The sequence below is a fragment of the Pogoniulus pusillus genome, chromosome 1 (genome assembly GCF_015220805.1).
Source record: "Pogoniulus pusillus isolate bPogPus1 chromosome 1, bPogPus1.pri, whole genome shotgun sequence".
In the NCBI taxonomy this organism is placed as follows: Eukaryota; Metazoa; Chordata; class Aves; order Piciformes; family Lybiidae; genus Pogoniulus; species Pogoniulus pusillus.
In genome coordinates this window covers 47,509,932-47,525,678 of record NC_087264.1, presented here as the reverse complement: position 1 = coordinate 47,525,678, position 15,747 = coordinate 47,509,932, and positions in this window count along the sequence as shown.

The following is a 15,747-nucleotide window of genomic DNA, read 5'->3' as shown; positions in this document are numbered from 1 at the left end:
CCCTTCCTTATCCTTTGTAAACTCCCCTACCTCCAATCCCTTTTTCTAAGTTATTGTTAAACTTTTCCTTTTTAACTTCCAAATCGAGTGAGATTGATTTATTGGGGTGTCCCTACCTTTTATCTCTCTCCCTGTCTTTTGGGGAAAGGAGGGGGAGGAGGGGAGGGCACTCTATAAACTCTATAAATTCTATAAATTGTCATTGGGTCTACCAAATTTATAAGAGTCTCTGGGAACTTGCATTTGAACCCAAGACATAGGGGACTGGTTAGTTGATGGGAACCCTGGGTGCACGTACAGAAGGCAGTTGGTGCCAAGTGAACAGGTCAGCATATCCCAGCTGCGCTGTGCTCTGAGCAGCAGATCTCAGTTAACTTGCAGGATCTGGACTGGCACCTCTATGTGGCATTGCTGTATAGACATCAGCAGGACTGCGTACCTGGAGCATTCATCGTCTTACACTGACAATCAGGGTCTGTGAGACACCTGAGCTAACTTCACACTTCACTCTCCATGGGGGACCTTTTGTGCTGGGTTAGTGGGCCAACAGGCCAGACAGCAGCTGCACTTGTCAAGGGAGACTTCTGCAAAAGGCCAGAAGTGCTTTCTGCAAAGAAGCTTCACATGGCAAAGGAAGGTTGCACTACTTTGTGTTACCTTCTAAGCAAACCATTGCACTTCTCACCTTGTGCTGTGCTTGGTTTTTAGTGTGGGGGTGGATGCTCCAGTACACATTCCTTTTGAGACATGAAAGTATCTTACCATGCTCATTTCACTCTTAGTGTGAGCTTTTCCTATATGTGAATTGTTGGCATACAGGAAGATGTTGTTGACATGAGCACACAATAGCTCCAAACTGAGTCTTGCTGAAACAACTAAAAGCAAATGTTTGTCTTGCACAATCAGATTTAATGTCAGGGCACTAACAGACCTTCAGTTCTGACCAGCCTCAGCCGGGGTCTTCACCTACCCCTGTGCCCATGGACCCAGGAGTTCCATTTCATTTCAGCCCTGGGCTGTCAGTCTTTGCCTGAGCTATGCTGTAGGAGTACCAGTCTCCAGCTCAGCTACAGCTATGCCTGTGTCTGGCCATGCACCGTGTTGGTCTACACCCTGAACAGCAGACTGACTTCCCACTTTGTCACTGTGGACCTGCCCAGCAATTACTGGGCTGCATCCAATCCTGGCTGCCATCACTGAACCTGACTCTGACCGGCTGATCAACTTCCCAGCTTGATTTCAAAGGTGCCACACAGGCATAAAGTTGCCTGATGAGATCTGGATTCTTGGTAGCACCTAGCTACTGTCTTGAGGTCTGCCTCACTCACCTTGCTCAGGTACTGTGCTACTGGGCCATGGTTGGAGAGGTCTCTGTCTCTTAGGGAGCAGTTTGCCTTCAGAACTTGCTGGCACTGAGGTGGAGTCAGGCCTCATGGTGCTCCTTAAAAGGCTGCAGGACTCTCAGGCATTACAGCTGGGACACACCATGACATGAAGCTAGCACATGATTTACTCACCTCATCTATTCAGTAAGCTGGAAAAACATAATTCATGTAAATTACTACTGCAAAAGGAGAAAAAAAATCATCTAAACATCTAAAAAAGTCCAACTGTAAATCTGAATGGATTATGTCTTCCGAACAATAGCATTGTTCCTAATCACCAGTGGCGGTATGGAAGTCACAGGTTTGCATTCCCCACAGCCCTGAAGGTGTTCCTCACGCATGCAAGGTATCTTTCCTAGTAGAGCAGATAATTTCTGAAGGTCACCTCCTGCCCACACAGTGCAGAGCTTCTGTGCAGCTGACAACAGGCAAGCTCCATTATCTGCTGGACCTGCACTCTTGCCAAGGATTCTGCAGAGGGCTGTCCACAATGCTGTCAGTGCACCACTAACTTATCTGTACTGTGCTGCCATAAAACAATTATTCCCTTTGCAAAGCATTCTCATGGGTGTTTTTTCATTTGGTGTGACCTTGCTTTGCCCTACACTTGAAGGAAATTTTAAATACAAATAAAACACACAGGTATAACTAACCCTGGAGGCAAAGCAAGGAAACAAAAGGAGCAAAACTAAACCTGTGGTCTCCCCAGTTACCTGACATACCTGCTGCATATTCTCAGGTGAAGGGAAGAAAAAATCCTGAGATTATTGTACTTTCTGTCATTTTTCAGGGATGATCTAATGGTCAGGCTAAAGTTCTCTTAACTATAGTAAAATTAATTGTCATTTTGTCAATACTGGCCCATGGGTTGTTATGGAGGAGTAACTGATGCAGTCTCAAGTTGTGCCAGGGAAAGTATAGGCTGGATGTTAGGAGGAAGTTCTACACAGAGAGAGTGATTGGCATTGGAATGGGCTGCCCAGGGAGGTGGTGGAGGCACCATCCCTGGAGGTCTTCAAGCAAAGCCTGGATGAGGCACTTGATGCCATGGTCTAGTTGACTGGATAGGGCTGGGGGATAGGTTGGACTGGATGATCTTGGAGGTCTCTTCCAACCTGGTTGATTCTATGATTACATTTTTACAACATTAAAATTTGTTATTAATTTTGATATTCAGAACTCCTGCCACCCCTGTTCACTAATTTTAATACTGTTTGTGCTAGTTTGAAGCAAGCTGGAATGTTTTGGTAACCGAACTAGATAACAGGCAGTGAAATGAAAACAATTGATGTCAACTTCTCTCACAGTCTCGCTGAGAGCTCTGGGAAGAAGAAAGACTTTTTCTCCATTTTGTTTCTCACTCTTGCTTTTGCCTTAGACCTGGTCACATCTCATTAACCCTGCTCCTACTAACCTTGCTCCCTAACCTCTTGGCTGCACCTCTTTCCTTCCTGAGAACTGGGGTAAGGTTGAGAGGGCCGGGGGGAGGTGTTGGGGTGGTTTGAGAGCCCCTCCTGGGGACTCAGGTTTCTGGGAGGGGAGTTGTGCTTTTGTATTGTTTATCCTTTGTATATTTCTGTATATAATTGTATATAACTGTATATATTGTAAATAGCTGCTTGTAAATTCTGCTAGCTGTAAATAAATTGCTTCATCTATATTCCCAGGGTCCGTCTGAGTTAGCTGGGGCAAATACAAAGTGTGGGGGGGCGGGGTAACCCCCAAACCATCACATTTTTTAATTGGCTTTCCCAACGTGGGGCTAGAGATTTTTGAGTGATTGGAAAATTAGCTCTGGGAATTAAGATGAAGCTAATCAAGCAGCTATTGTACTTGGTGGGGATTGCTGTGTGGCCTGTTTTCTGGTTTTTTGTGTACAAATGGATCAAAGATCAAATTGGTTATTTCTTGCTTCATGTAGTTTTTAAGAAGGCTAAAGTTAAGCTTTCAAATATGTTCTGGAGCTGGGGTGATTTTATTCTTGGTTATGCTGGTTTTAATATCTCTGAGAATATTACCAAGGATATTACAGGAGCTCTGGTCAATAATGTGACAATCAATGGAAATTCTGCTTTAAATATGGCTCTAATGAGAGTTATTCAGCCTAAGACAGGAATTCCAACTGTTTGCTTAGGGACATGCTCGTGTAAAACTGTTTTTCTTCTCACAGTTTTTAATATTTGCCTCATGATTTTAATATTCATATTAATTTTGGCATTATTGGTGAAAAATTCAAAACCAGCTTCTGTAAGAGCTAGGAAAAATTCTGTGTCTCAGAAGCAGTCTCTTTCACAGCAAAACAAGGGAACACAGTTATCGGCTTCCCCCTTGCCAGCCTCTGCCCCTCCTTCTCCAAGTGCTGGGAACACGGCCAATGTTCCCACCACTAACATAAACAATGACAGCAAAAACAACAACAATGGGCAGAGCTTAGCAGGAGCCCCAGGAGCACAGGCAGGTACTCAAAATCAGAATGTTCCTAGCAACAATCAAAACACCTCAGGGTTGGCAGGCATCCCAGGAGGACAGGCAAATAATAACACTGCTAATGCTGGTAACGCTAGCCCAGTCAGTCCAAATCCTAATGACACCAGCTCAGCCAATTCAAACCCCCAGCCAGCAGACCAGAACCAAAATCCTCCTGTTAAAAGCAAGGTAGAATTGAACTCACAAGCTCCAAGTCAGACCCCTAATAATTCAAATCCTCCAAGTCAGACGCCTAATGATTCAAACCCTCCAGGTCAGACCCCTAATGATTCAAATCCTTCAGGTCAGACCCCTAATGATTCAAATCCTCCAGCAGACACGTCCAAGTCTGTTGCTGCTCAGGCCCTTCTGGCACCTGCTAAGGCAAAAGCTAAGACAAAGAGTGGTTCGCAGGAGGATGTAAGACAGGGGACCTCTGGTGATCAGCAGCGAGAAGAGGAAGAGGAGGCAGTTAGTCTGCGAGACCTTGTGGATGTGCTGAGACAACAATACTCAAGTGAGAGGAGTGCTGTGAGGTTAGCTGCCAAGAGAGAGGATGGTTCCAATGAGTTTAGGAATGCTATGAGGAAGGTTCTGTTAGGCCCAGTACCACCAGATCAACAGGTGGAAGAGGAGGTGGAAGATGACATCCAGGGCTCCAAGGATCCACTCAGAGAGGTCAGGGAAGTTAGGAAGGAATACACAAGAGAATCAGGTGAGCCAATCCTAAGCTGGCTAGTGAGATGCCGTGGTATTGGTGCTAATGCTCTGCAGGTAGGAGACAAGTCTGCCAAGCAGCTGGGACCACTCACTAAGGAGAGTGGAGTGGACAAACACCTGGCAAGTCCTCTTGGTAGGGTTAGCTTGTGGACACGCCTTCTGTTGGCTGTGGCTATGAGATATCCTTCCCGAGATGATTTGCCATGGGCTGCCAAGAAGTGGAACACCGTTGAGCAGGGAATTAAGCTTCTGAAGGAGTTTGCTGTGAAGGAAGTGCTTTATGGAGATCATGGCACTCATGAGCCTGACAATATTCCTTTGGGAACAGGTCTCATGAAGAAGCTGATTAAGCTTGCTCCTTCATCCTATGCTAACATCTTGGCCAGTAAGTTCCTAGCAAGGAGTGATAATGGAAGGTCTTTCACTGTTGGTGAGTTCACTGATCAGCTCAGGCAGATTGAGGACAGCTTGTCACATTCTGGTTTAGTCTCTGCCATACAAACTATGACCACAGAGATTAAAGATACCATGAAAGAACTGAAGGAGGATCTTAAAACCTCAATTTCCAATCTGGTAAAGGATACTGTTCCTGCATCATCTGAATGGGTGCATGTTTCTGCCATCAGGAACAGACGCCCACCTCCTGCAAGGCAATTCCAGCCCAGGAGGAGACAAATTCCACCTAGACAGCAGCAATCACGCGCGTCACTGTGGATACTTCTGCGTGACACATACGGGGAGAACATGAACAAATGGGATGGTAAACCTACTTCAGCTCTTTCAAAGAGAGTCAGGGAACTGCAGAGTGGCAGAAACAGAGGCAGCAATGCCAGGAAAGTAGCTGTCACTTCTTCAGCTCCCGAGAGCAACTGCAATTGTTCCAACAGTTGCAGTTCCTCTCACAACAACACCAATCATTGTGTACACCCTACATGCCATGTTCAGCATTAGGGGTGCCCTGCCTCCAGCCAGGAGGAGGAAAGGGATTGTGGAGAGAACCGAATCTATTGGAATGTATTCATTAGGTGGCCTGGCAGTTCAAGAGTTCGGAAATACAGGGCTTTAGTTGACACAGGTGCTCAATGTACTTTATTGCCATCTAATTGCAAAGGGACAGAGTCCATTTCTATCTTTGGAATCACTGGTGGATCTCAAGAGTTAACTAAGATACAGGCTGAGATCAGTTTAACTGGTAAAGAGTGGAAGACACATACTATTGTAACTGGTCCTGATGCGCCTTGCATTTTGGGAATTGACTTTTTGAGACAAGGTTGTTTCAAAGATCCTAAGGGTCATAAATGGGCTTTTGGAATAGCATCTGTAGAGATTGAGGACGATAAATTGAAGTTGTCTATTAGACCTGAACTTTCTGATGAATCTGCAGTTGTGGGACATCATGACATAGAGGACCTGGAAGTGCCAATTGCAACTCAAACTGTTCATCATAGGCAGTACAGAACTAACCGTGACTCTTTGTTGCCCATTCATCAGCTGATTCGTCAATTGGAGAGTCAGGCTGTCATCGAGAAAGCTCATTCACCTTTCAACAGTCCCATCTGGCCTGTGCGTAAACCTAAGGGCGACTGGAGACTGACAGTTGACTTTCGTGCCCTCAACGAGGTGACGCCACCCATGAGTGCAGCTGTGCCGGACATGCTGGAACTCCAGCATGAGCTGGAATCGAAGGAGGCTAAGTGGTATGCAACCATAGACATTGCTAATGCTTTCTTCTCTATTCCCATAGCAAAGGAGTGCAGGCCTCAGTTTGCATTCACCTGGAGAGGAATCCAGTACCAGTTCAACCGTTTGCCTCAGGGGTGGAAACACAGCTCAACCATCTGTCACTCAGTCATCCACAATGCACTGGAGAAAGGTAAAGCTCCAGAGCACATCCAGTACATCGACGACATCATTGTGTGGGGCCAAACTGCTGAGGAAGTCTTTGAGAAAGGTAACAAAATCATTGACATTCTGTTGCAAGCAGGTTTTGCCATTAAGAGAGACAAGGTCAAAGGACCTGCCAAAGAAATTCAGTTTCTGGGAGTGCGGTGGCAGGATGGTCGCTGTTACATTCCTCAGGATGTGATTAACAAAGTCTCTACTATGGCAGTTCCCACCAGTAAGAAGGACACACTTTCTTTCCTTGGTGTGGTGGGATTTTGGAGACTACACATTCCTGGTTTCAGTCAGATTGTCAAACCTCTGCATGATGTGACTCGTAAGAGAAACAATTTCGAGTGGGGACCTGAACAACAAGCAGCCTTTGATCAGATCAAACGAGAAGTAGTCCATGCAGTGGGCTTGGGACCTGTGAGATCTGGTCCGGACATTAAAAACATTCTGTACACGGCTGCCAGTGACAATGGTCCAACTTGGAGTCTTTGGCAGAGAGCTCCAAATGAGACACGTGGACGTCCACTTGGTTTCTGGGGACGTTGCTACAGAGGTTCAGAGACAAATTACACTGCAACTGAGAAAGATATTCTAGCAGCCTATGAGGGAGTGAAAGCAGCTTCTGAAGTGACTGGAACTGAGTCACAATTGCTTTTAGCTCCTAGACTGCCAGTTCTTAACTGGATGTTCAAGGGCAAAGGTTCATCACCACATCATGCCACAGATGCAACTTGGTCTAAATGGATGGCTTTGATAACCCAACGAGCACGAATGGGTAATCTTGACCGACCTGGTCTGGTGGAGGTGATCACCAACTGGCCGGAAGGCACAGACTGTCCCAAACCTCCGGAGGAGAAAATAACTCGTGCTGAGGAAGCTCCTCCCTATGGTGATCTCTCTGATCAGGAAAAGAACTATGCTTTGTTCACAGATGGTTCCTGTCGTCTTGTTGGGAACAAGCAAATATGGAAGTCAGCGGTTTGGAGTCCAACCAGGAGAGTTACCGAAACGAAGGATGGCGAAGGAGAATCCAGTCAGTTTGCTGAGGTAAAAGCTGTTCAACTTGCTCTTGATATGGCTGAACATGAGAATTGGCCTATCCTTTACCTCTACACCGACTCGTGGATGGTAGCCAATGCTCTATGGGGTTGGCTAAAGGACTGGAAGAAGAATGGTTGGCAGAGGAAAGGAAAGCCTATTTGGTGTGCTGATCTATGGCAGGACATTGATGCACGGCTGGAGAGAACTCCAGTGAAGGTGCGGCACGTAGACGCGCACATGCCTAAGAGCAGAGCCACTGAGGAACATCAACATAACCAGCAGGCAGACCAAGCTGCTAAGATTGCTCAAGTTGACACTAACTCTGAACTTGACATTGACCTTGATTGGAAACACCAAGGTGAGCTGTTCTTAGCTCGGTGGGCCCATGACTCATCTGGACATCAAGGCAGAGATGGAACATACCGATGGGCTCGCGATAGGTCAATTGACTTGTCCATGGACGCTATCACCCAAGTCATCTATGACTGTGACATTTGTGCTGCTATTAAGCAGGCTAAGCGAATCAAGCCCTTATGGTATGGTGATAGATGGTCAAAGTACAAGTATGGTGTAGCCTGGCAGATTGACTACATCACTTTACCTCGATCACGTTCTGGCAAGCAGTATGTGCTAACGATGGTAGAAGCCAGCACTGGATGGTTGGAAACCTATCCAGTTCCACATGCTACTGCACGTAACACCATTGTTGGTTTGGAGAGACAGATCTTGTGCAGACATGGAACTCCAGAGAGAATCGAGTCAGACAATGGTACTCATTTCAAGAACAATCTTGTGAAAAACTGGGCCAAAGAGCATGGTATTGAATGGATCTACCACATACCCTACTATGCACCAGCTTCAGGGAAGATTGAGCGCTACAATGGTTTGCTGAAAACCACCCTAAAAGCCATGGGGGGTGGAACTCTGAAAAACTGGGACAAACATTTAGCACAAGCTACCTGGTTGGTAAATAGTAGAGGTTCAGTAAACAGAGCAGGACCTGCACAATCAGACTTGGTCCAAACAGTAGACGGTGATAAAGTTCCTGTTGTACGTGAGAAGAATCTGTTAGGGAAAACTGTTTGGGTATTTTCTCCTTCGGGCGAAGGGAAACCTGTCCGAGGGGTGGTTTCTGCTGAAGGTCCTGGTCACACCTACTGGGTAATGCAGGAGAATGGTGAAATTCAGTGTATTCCACAGAGAAATTTAACCTTAGCTGAGAGAGTTTAAATTCAAGCTGTTAGGAGTTTTCTGTTCTAGGTAACATCGGCGCCCAACACTGAGAGAATCTACGATAGAATCTACAGTACGTGAGCACGAACCCAACGTCATCTGGGAGTCCCTGTTCTGAGCTTTTGAATCACCTACATCTGATTGAAGTGTGAACTGAACTTGTATATATTGTTTTAGTGTAAATATTGGTTTAGATTAGATTGGATAATTCTCAGCAATACTCTGAGCGAAGTAGACAGGGGTGGATTGTGCTAGTTTGAAGCAAGCTGGAATGTTTTGGTAACCGAACTAGATAACAGGCAGTGAAATGAAAACAATTGATGTCAACTTCTCTCACAGTCTCGCTGAGAGCTCTGGGAAGAAGAAAGACTTTTTCTCCATTTTGTTTCTCACTCTTGCTTTTGCCTTAGACCTGGTCACATCTCATTAACCCTGCTCCTACTAACCTTGCTCCCTAACCTCTTGGCTGCACCTCTTTTCTTCCTGAGAACTGGGGTAAGGTTGAGAGGGCCGGGGGGAGGTGTTGGGGTGGTTTGAGAGCCCCTCCTGGGGACTCAGGTTTCTGGGAGGGGAGTTGTGCTTTTGTGTTGTTTATCCTTTGTATATTTCTGTATATAATTGTATATAACTGTATATATTGTAAATAGCTGCTTGTAAATTCTGCTAGCTGTAAATAAATTGCTTCATCTATATTCCCAGGGTCCCTCTGAGTTAGCTGGGGCAAATACAAAGTGTGGGAGGGGCGGGGTAACCCCCAAACCATCACACTGTTTTTTTGCACAGTCATGGAAACATTTAGAGGAATAACTGCATCTAGCAATAGCTAGCAAAATTATATAAACATTAATTGAACTGGAAGAGAAGGCTCCTGCAGTCAGTTGATGCTGCTTGCCCACTAGATGGACTCAAGGAGCTCCTTTTTCTTATGGCAGCAGGTTGAATTACAAGAGGCTTTAAGTATTGACTTACAAAACATTCTTTCCCGACTCGCAGGGCTAGCTACAGCTTCAAACAGTACCCAAATGCTTTTAGGGAATACTGTTACTGTCTTGTCAGCCACGGAGACTTCTGATTGTTCCCAGGCTTCACAGAGCGCTGGGAAAGGAGGCAGACAATCTCTGACCTTATCTCTTGGCTCCTCTGGATGATCTGTGTGTCTCCAGGACTTCCCATCTTGGCAGGAGACTTTCAGGTGTAGGAAGGATGTCTTGCAATGTGCAGTCTTAGCACGATGTCATGCTGGCTGTGCAGGCTGATCGTGTGGAGGCATTTAGAACCTGTTCCTGATAAACTCGAGGCAGTGTAGTTTCCAGGCAAACAATTCCTGAATATCAGGGTAATCCTGAGTTACTCTGTGGCAAAGCTAGCTCCTGGCAAGGTGCAATGAGGCAGTAAGGCAGTACCAGGAACAGAGAGCAATAGCAGCAGGCTACAGCAGGCACAAATACAATGGCAGAGCACACCACACTACCTGCTCAACTCTTTCATCAGTGTAACCTGAGACTAATAGGACTTTGGACACAGCCAATCAGAATGGTGGTTAGTCAAGTCTGACCATACTAGGTGAAACCATAGGTTTGCTTTACCCAAATTAGGGCACAAGGCAGGCACAAGCTAAGCATGTGTAGCTTGTTTACCACAAGATGTAAACAAGTCTGGACAAGCCAGAGTCCTTAGACTCAGTGGGTCCAGGTTCTTTGTCCTCTTTCCTGTGGTTATTTCTCTCCAAAACAGAAGGAGGGAGAGCTGAAAAAAACGAGTGGGCAAGCTAAGACATGTGTAAGCCTATTTTTGGCCTATCAGACCTAGCACGATGTTGTAGTAGGCCTGATAGGCCCAAAATAGGTTTATCCATGTCCTGCCTTGCCTAGGCATGTTTTTCTGCTCCACCAGAGAGGCAAGCACGGGAAATGGACACAAAAGAACCTGGAGCCACTGAGTCTGGCCTGCCCAGGGCCCTGTGGTAACCAAGGTACACACACTTAGCTTGTGCCTGCCTAGTGCAAGGCCTGTGCTTTTCCCAAATCAGGGAAAAGCAAGCCTGTGGCTTTGCCTAATATGGTAAGGTTTGGCTAACTGCCATTCTGATTGTCTGTTCTTGTGTCCAAAGGGCAATTAATCTCAGCCCACAATGATAAAAGGAGATAGGCAGGTGAACAATGTGCTTCTGCTTTGCTTCCCTGCTCTGTGCCTGCTCTCTCTGCTGTGCCCAGCCCTGCTGCTGTTGCACACTGCCTTATTGCTTGCCTGGTAAACTCCACTGCTGCCAGTTACCAGGAGCAGACCCTGGATGTCTGCACGCGATTGGCCTGTGTGGCCAGAGTGACGTTGTGCTGAGACTGCACCACATCCTGCTTCTGCACCTGAAGGTCCTGCCTAGAATCCTTGGGCATATGCACAGATGGTTCAGAAGAAGCCAGGAGACAAGGTCAGAGATTGTCTGCATCCTGTCCCCAGGAGCCGGGAAGATTCAAGCCTCAATGTCCAACAAGACAGAGTCCCCTGAAAGCATTTGGGCACTGTCTGGACTGTGGCTAGTCCCTGCAAGGGTAATAATAATAATCTGTGAGTAAATGCTTAAATGCCTCTTTGTAATTCTCTACTGCCTGCTGCCATAGAGCAGAAAGAGCTTGAGCCTAGCTACTGAGCAAACGGCGTACTGGCCGCGAGAGGCATTTGACCGCAGCAATAGTCTCTTCCAGTTCAATGAATGTTTATACATTTTGCTGGTTATATTAGATGTAGATATTATCCATAGAAGGTTTCCATAACCGTGTGAGAATCAAAATGTTATCAAAATTAGTGGTCAGAGTTCTGAATAGCAAAATTAATAAACAATATTAATTTTGGCAAATATAATCTTGCGTCAATTAACTTCCCTTCCCCAACACATGACACAGGTACAATGTTGGTAGTCTTGTCAGAGATGCTGTCATTCAGGGTACCAGACCATCAGTCCTGGTTTCACTGTATCTGGAAGCAAACTCAAATTGGCCAAAGAGCAGGGCTATCCCTTTCATCATGCACAACCATGGGTATATCTATTTACATCTGCCCACTTGCTACAAGTTTAAACTAACAGAAGATTCCATTATTTCTTTTCCAAGCCTACACTGTTCCAGTAATTTCTCTGCTCCCTTTCCCTTTATACAGGCTATTCTGTTCAAGAGCTGCAAGTAAATCTCCTTGGGCACACACAAAATCACAGCAATGATTCTGCCTCTTGCTCCAGCATGTACATTATCTCGTTTTGCTCTAAAGGACCTCTTCTGGGCGGGGTTCTGCAGATCCAATTAAACATGCTTCTGTATCAACACTGCTCCAAAGCAAAATATATTGACTGGTGAAGCTTTGGACCTACTTTAATCAAGTAATCTAAACAGGGCTTAAGCTTCAAAAGCCTAGTGATGCTCCTAGCTTCAAAGCTTTTACTTACACTGAATTAATTTATCCTTGATGTTCTAATGCTCCCAGCAACCCTGTGGATTATAATGTTAGAGGCTGCAATCATGGCTCTGATAATATTCCCTAAGCTTAAGGCTGTATTGATTATAAGGTAAAGACAGAAAGGAGACTGGGGAACATGAAGAGGAAACAAAAGAATTTGATGTGAAGTGGAAGTGGATCTGTTCACCCCTGGAGCAGGCTGCTAGGAAAGAGTATCAGAAGGTGTTAAGTTACTGACTTTCTTGACCAAAGATCTATTCTGATATGGAGACTGAGTGTCAAACACTGATTTCCTTCTTGCATAATACTGTAGATGCATTATGCCAAAAGAAAGCTTGGTTTGAATTCTGCACACAGTAGCTTGCACAAGTACAAGTTACAGTACTAGTTCAGCTCCACTGTGGGAAATAGGAATAACAGTTTTTCCCAGTCCAGGTGACAGCTAAAAAACATTGTGTGTAGTCAGTTGATGCTAAATTGCATGCACTAATCACACAGCTGATATGTGCTCAAGGAACGGACCTAGTAGCATGAGGTTAAGAGTCGGACTTGATGATCTTAAGGGTCTTTCTCAATACAGATGATTCTATAATTCTAAGAACATTCTCATCTTTACAAACCAACAAGTTTATATTTGTAACCAGCAGGGCTCTTCCACAGGCCCTGGCTGATGGCACTGCACACCTGTGCAAACACAGAGAAATGTCTACCTCAATGTGCACTATAGTCTAAAGATACCATTAAATCTGATATGGTTTGACCATATCAGTGAGAAGATAAACACATCAGTGTTTGCTTAAACAAGTATAACTGTACTTACTGCAGTGCTGATGCAGGGTACCTCAGGGCTGCAAGCATGTAAGCCAGTGGCATCCTCTTATTAGAAAGACTCAGAGGTGGCATCTTCTGTCCCTGTTCCCCTTGGCAGAAACCCAGGACAGTCTATATAGGTAGTTCCATCCTAGCAGAGCACTGCTTGGTGAAGGCTGCACATGGACTAGACAGTACAGCAGAGCTCTTGCTCAGCACTGGTGGGTGGCAGAAACCCCTCGCCAGGTAACTCCCAGGATTTCTTCAGTGGCCTTGCCCTAGGCCTCGCCTGTCTTCCAGAGATTATAATGAAAACAGCATATTGATGAATGAATAAAAAGAGCAAAGATAAATTTAACTTTGCTATTAGGCAGTCAGGTAAAGGCTCACACTATTTTCAATACAGACTATCTCCTGCTTTATGAAACTCAAAGCCTGTGAAGTGATTTCACACAGAGAGCTCTGATTACTACAGCAATAATTTCTTCTAACAGCCTTTCAAACACTTATTAATAGAAAAAAATATCAGCTGAAACCATCTTCCCATCACACAAAAAATATCAATGTTCACAGTGTGAACTTTAAAATCCCATCTGATTAGTTAATGCCAACAATTATTAGTGATCTGTCAATTTGCATTTCTATTGTCCTCCATTGATCTCAGTCTTCACATACTGTGCAGTGCACATCATTTAAAAAGTAATTTTCCTATGCTGACTCGCTCAGGATGATTTTCTGTCCTGCTGTCAACCGGCAGTAAGTAAAATAGGAAAGTTCTGCACATTTTCCTGTGACAGGCTCCCACCTTGCTGCTCACCACCAGGAGACAGCATCTTTAAGGACACAGAAAATGGCTTCGAGAAAGAAGCAGGAAAGAAATAGCAAGAAAAGTGCCATGGTTTTGTTTGTTAGTTCTTACATTCTTCTCTTATTTACTAAATTTGGGCACACACAGATGGCAACATTTCTATTTTTATCACAACAGAGATGATCTCCCATGAGGAAAGACACAAAATGGAGCTAAAAGGTCAACCATGTTCCAGGTAAGATACTGCCAGTGCTGCTCCTGGAATTTGGAAGGCATCAGGACTTCTAAACAATTTCTTGCAGTCTCTTAGTGTTGAGAATCATATTCCTCCAAGGGGTAAGGTAAGGCAGCCTCTGGCATTTTTGGCATTCCTTCCCTGAGCCCTAATTAAGTTTGAATACTATTTATAATACTGTTTAAATTCTGATTTACCATATTTTGACCAGAATAAGCTTGCCCCTTTTTTCACTTACATTCCAGAATGGGGTGAATTATTCCATAGCCAGTGATTAACCTTTCTGAAGCAGGGTTAATATGGACTGTAGCTGCCAAAGCTACAGCTAGCTAGTTGTGCAGCTGGCTGCACTAGCCCCTTCTTCCCTTACAGTTCTCCCACACTATACTCAAAAGATCTCTTAAGACACACCAAGACATTTAGACAGCTGCATCCCAGTGGAAGGGAGGGATTGACTTTTAGCTCCGCAAAATTTGCCTCTCAGGTTCACAGGTGCTGCAGAAGACTGAGGAGTCCCAGTCCAGCTGACTAGTTTTGCTTAAGGTCATGTCACACAAACTTAGCCCTGAACAGATGCAGAGTCCTGTAAGCATGTCTAACTTTGTGGCACAGTATGCTTCATTCTATTTTATTTCCAAAGCCCCTGGAAACTGTATATAGAGAACAGACATCTGGACTCCTAATTTCTGTCTCACTATTCCTGCCTGCTTCCCTCCCCCACAAATAGTAATCCCTTTCTGTGCTGCCAGCAGGAGAAAATGAGTCTGCTTGTACCTCCTGTGTGCTGTTGCCAGGCTATTTTATGTAAGCATCCTTTCCTGTTATCCATGGCAGGACAACATGTCCTGTCAAGCCAGTTGTTTTCTTTAATCTCTGAACACAAGCACACAGATTACATCCCATTCTGTCACCAGTGTTCATGAGTAACAGACGTGCTGTCAGATCTCTGCTGCTTTCCCTAGGTCATGCTGGTCTCTTTCCCACTGGATCACCTGATACACAAGCAGGGATAAGCCTTCCATGCCTCCCCTCTGCCCAAGGACTTGATACATCAGGTTGCTCCATTCGTCCCTCTACAGGAAGCTTTAGCACCATCCTTCTACTCAATCAGGGATAGGAGGACATTGCTGTGGGCAGGATGGGCTCTCTGTGGCTGTGGTCATATTTGGGAGTCTCTCCTCTGACCTTAGGAGTTTCCCAGTGTTTGACTTTAAGGGCACCTCCCCCAGAGTTGTCAGAGGTTGGAGAAGAAATCAAATCCAACCAAAGTTCTGTGTGGCCTCATTGCTTCAAACAGCTTAATGTCAACGCATCCAAAATGCCAGACATGTTTGTCTTGGACAATTCCCCAACCTGAGCCTTCTCTCCTTCTACTGGTGGAGCTACTTTTAGGACAGGAGATGGAATTATATAACTTGAGATTAGTCAACAGCTAGATTTTATGCTAGGGGTAGGTGTGAGAGGAATAGGTGTTTATCCACATGGATACAGGTGGAGGGACACATGCTGCTTTTGCTCTGTTGTCGCAGGCTCCACTTTCCTATAGTAATCACCGTTTGGTTGCAAACTCAGTAAGATGGGGTTACAGGCAAAGCCTCACTATGAGGCAAGTCAAGAGAGTGTTAACAGCAAGAGGTGACTGATTAGGGTGCATGATCATATCAGACATGCATTTGACTCCTCACTGACAGACAGGTGTAGGCAATATC